Source organism: Zingiber officinale, chromosome 7A (genome assembly GCF_018446385.1).
Source record: "Zingiber officinale cultivar Zhangliang chromosome 7A, Zo_v1.1, whole genome shotgun sequence".
Taxonomy (NCBI): Eukaryota; Viridiplantae; Streptophyta; class Magnoliopsida; order Zingiberales; family Zingiberaceae; genus Zingiber; species Zingiber officinale.
The window spans coordinates 19,248,483-19,253,202 of NC_055998.1; positions in this window are offsets into that span (position 1 = coordinate 19,248,483).

Below are 4,720 nucleotides of genomic sequence, written 5' to 3' on the forward strand. Positions count from 1 at the left end.
ATCTCACACACATCTAAGGTGTATCAAACACATCCAAGTCAATTTTGATGTGAGATATGGGTTTAGGTCATCTTAAGCTAAGTTCTCATGCATTTTCTAAACAACAATTTGATCTCCATATCAAATTGTGTTTTTATCCTTAAATCAATTTAATTGATCATACATGCAAGAGATGATGACATGGCATAAAATAATATCATAAGTGGAAACATGTGCCAATGTCATGATGTCATGGAATAAAGTATGAAACTCAAATAAGGCATGACATATAACTAACTTAAGCATTATCATGACATTTCAAATGATAGTAAATTAGATATGATGTCATGACATGGCATATGACAAACAATATATGACAAATAGCATATAAAGGTATAGAAAATACCTAATTCTAGCCTTAGTTGTCATTTTTGATAATTTTGATCATTTTGCCACAAATTCTATATTCCTAAGTGTAATAGACCTAAAATCATATGCTAAAGATTTTTAGATCACTATGTGCCAATTAGATTGACCCTAGAAAATTCCTCAAGTGTGGTTGGCACATCCTAATCACCTTAGAAATAATTTTTAATTTCATTTTCAAGGCTTGGTTATACCTTGAAACTTCCTAAAATGTCATCTTTTGCCATGATTAGGTTAACTACCTATCCAATTAAGGTTGGCACACCCTAACCCATCTAGCGTGATGGAATCACGCTCCTAGGAACCCAAAACCTATTTGAGCTCATTGGGTTCACTAAATATTCACTAGGGATGACTTCCCTAGCAACCCTCCTAATGACCCTCCTAGGCTTTAAAGCCTTGGTCATTTGGGACTCATCAAGATCAACTCTAGGGGTGACTCCCCTTGTGACCTTGGTGATGGTCTTCCTAGCCCTAGGTCTTGTTCCATAATCGAATGGAACCTTATGATAAGTGGACTTGACCACTTGAGACTTAGGTTTGTGACTCAAACCTCTCATGTCCTTGGGCTTTTGCTTTTGACCCTTAGACCCTAGAGTTGACTTCTCCAAATTCTTAAGAGTCTTTTCTAAGGTGTCAAGTCTTGACCTCAAGACTTGATTTTCCTTCTCTAATACCTCAAGTTTTAATTTTCCATTTTCCTTTGAGGTATTCCTAGGCATATGTCTAGTTGTTTTGGGATTCCTATCTAGGTTTTCCTTATCCTTAGATGAGTTAATTCTAGGGTTGGCATTTCTAGTATCATCCTTACCTAGACTAACATGTTTGGCACCTAAGCACATGTATCGGTTTCTATAGTTATCATGCTTATCATTATTGACAAATGCAATAAAGCTACTAGCATGTGTCTTATTAGAATTGCAAGGATATGCCTTAAAGGGTACCTTAGGGTTTGCCTTAGCTCCCCCCATAGATGTGCTTGGTCTCTTGTCCTTGTGAGGTTGCCTCCCCCTCGGACATTGGCTCCTATAATGTCCCCTTTGCTTGCATTGGAAGCACACCACGTTCTCCTTGCCCTTTCGTATCGGGACTCCGGCTTCCTTGACCTTTGGCGCCGGTGGAGTCTTCCTAATCCTCTTTAGACATTTACTCTTATAATGCCCATATTCCCTACACTCAAAGCACATTATATGTAATTTATTTGAAATTAAGTTGCTTGAGTTACTTAGGGTTGAGGATGGATATACGCTCTCTTCTTCATCCCTTCCGGAGGTAGAGACTTCTTCTTCTTGCTCCAATCTTGAAGAAGAACTCTTCTCCTCTTCTTCCTTAGATGTTGAGTAGCCCTCAACTTCTAATTCCATACCTCCATGATGTGAGCTACTTGGCTCACTTGACTCCTCTTCATGACTTGAATTGGAGCTCTACTCATGGAACTTAGCCAAGTTGTTCCACAACTCCTTGGCATCGTTGTATCCACCTATCTTACACAAAATATCATTAGGTAATGAAAATTCAAGGATTTTCGTTACCTTGTCGTTGATTGTGGATTGGTGGATTTGTTCCTTTGTCCACTTCTTCTTCTCGAGAGGTTCTCCCTTTTTATCCACCGGAGGAGTAAAACCTACTCGTACACAATCCCAATTCACTAGGTTAGTCATAAGAAAATACTTCATTCTTACCTTCCAATACGCGAAGTCGTCGCGATCGTAGAAGAGTGGAATCGTGATGTCTTCTCCAAGTAGATCCATTCTCTAGCTTGTGCTCCCCCGGGTGTTAATCCGTCGAAGAGCAACCTTGCTCTGATACCACTTGTTAGGACCTTCGGATAGCGGCTAGAGAGGGGGGGTGTGAATAGCCGACCTCAAATTATCGTTTCTTCCTACAATTTAGGTTAGCGCAGTGGAAATACAATGTAGAAACAAAAGTGGAGAAGATCAAACCTCAAACACGATGATGTAACGAGGTTCGGAGATGATACTCCTACTCCTCGGCGTGTCCGTAAGGTGGACAAAGCCTATCAATCCGTCGGTGGATGAGACCCCGGAAAATCGGCTAACAACAACTCCTTCTGGGTGGAGAAACATCGCCACAAACTCTTTTGCAACAGCAATAAAGGAGTACAAGATAGAGCAAGAAAACAAGAAGAATATGAATGTAACAACACTTTGCTTGCCTTCTTGTCGACTGGAGTTCGATGAAGCAACAACTTCACGATGCTAGCAGCAACTGATCAGCAAACCAGCTGAGGGAAGCTCACATGAAGCTTCAAAAACACAGAGCTCAACAAAGCTCAGATCGCAAGAGTGAGGAACAAGAAGTAGTACTGTAGAGGCCCTCAACCTCGAGATATATCTGCACCTGCGAAGAAGAAGACAAAGAACAACACAGAAATCTAGCCGTTGTGTCTCAACGGCTAGGCCTGGACCGATCAGGCTATGGCCTGATCGGTCCAGGACATCCCTGATCGGTCCCCAGACCGATCCCAACTCTCACAGAGAGTTGGTTTAGGGCCCTGATCGGTCTGTGGACCGATCAGGATACAGGTGGATCGGTCCTCAGACCGATCCCCCCTTCTCTGAATCCCCTCTCTTCCTCAGATAACATCGCTTCCTGATCGGTCTACAGACCGATCAGATAACCCACAGTATGCTTCTGTTTGGCTGCTGATCGGTCACCAGACCGATCAGATAAACCAAAGTATCACTGGATCGGTCAACAGACCGATCCAATGCCTATGTAGGTTTTAGAGGTTCCCATCCCTAAACCCTAAGGCTTTCCTGGTCTTGAGAACGAGCTACCGAGCCCTCTCTGACCTAGTCTGGAGAACGAGCTACCGAGCCCTCTCAGACTTCGTCCGGTCCAGAGAACGAGCTCCCGAGCCCTCTCTGACCTAGTCCGGAGAACGAGCTACCGATCCCTCTCCGACTTCCACGTCCGGTCCAGAGAACGAGCTCCCGAGCCCTCTCCGACTTCCCATGCCAAGCTTCCATACTTGGACTTCTCCCGTGCCAAGCTCCCTGCTTGGACTTTTCCGTGCCAAGTCTCCATACTTGGACTTTTCCCGTGCCAAGCTCCCTGCTTGGACTTTTCCGTGCCAAGTCTCCATACTTGGACTTTTCCCGTGCCAAGTCTCCATACTTGGACTTTTCCCGTGCCAAGCTCCCTGCTTGGACTTTTTCGTGCCAAGTCTCCATGCTTGGACTTTTTCGAATCAAGTCAACTCAAGTCGGGTCAACCATGTCAACCTTGACCGAAGGTTGCACCCACAATCTCCCAAGTTTGTATTCTTGTCAAACATCAAGATACAACTTTTCTATTCTCGTCAAACATCAAAATACAACTCGAGTCAGGTCAACTCGAGTCGGGTCAACCGGGTCAACCTTGACCTAAGGTTGCACCAACAAATTCAACATTAAAAATACTTAACAAAAATAATAAAAACTTAATTAATAAAATTAAAATTGACCAAATCAACCCAAACCTTAATCAAGACTCAGATCTATTTAATCAATATATTCAACTTAATTCGAATCAAAATAATAATTATCTACAAAATTAACTAACAGCAAACAGAATTTAACTAAAAATCTAGAAAGTAAAAATAAGAAATTAAACTATAAATCAAACTTTAGAAAACTAGAAAAACAAAATAATGTTTTGCAAAATAAAATTAATAAATTAGAAAACATTATTAATAATTTTATAAACTCACAAAATCTAGATTTAAATTATAAATCAAAACCAAATTTAAAACAAAACTTTCATAAACTTAATTATAATAATGTAACTTTTAATTATAAAACTAAATAATAATAATAATAATAATAATAATAACAATAATAATAACAACAATAATAATAAAACAATATTAATAACAACAATAATAATAATAACAATAATAATAAAACAATAACAACAACAACAATAATAATAATAATAAAATAACAACAACAACAACAATAATAATAATAATAATAATAATAATAATAATAATAATAATAATAATAACAACAACAATAATAATAATAACAATAATAATAAAACAATAACAACAACAATAATAATAACAATAGTAATAAAACAATAACAACAATAATAATAATAACAATAATAATAAAACAACAACAACAACAACAACAACAACAACAACAACAACAACAATAATAATAATAATAATAATAATAATAAAACAACAATAACAGCAATAATAACAATAATAACACAATAAATAAATAAATAACTAAACAATAATAATGTAACGCCCCGCCCCTTCCTACTTAAGCTGACGGGGGTTACTTATCTTCTCTTCTTA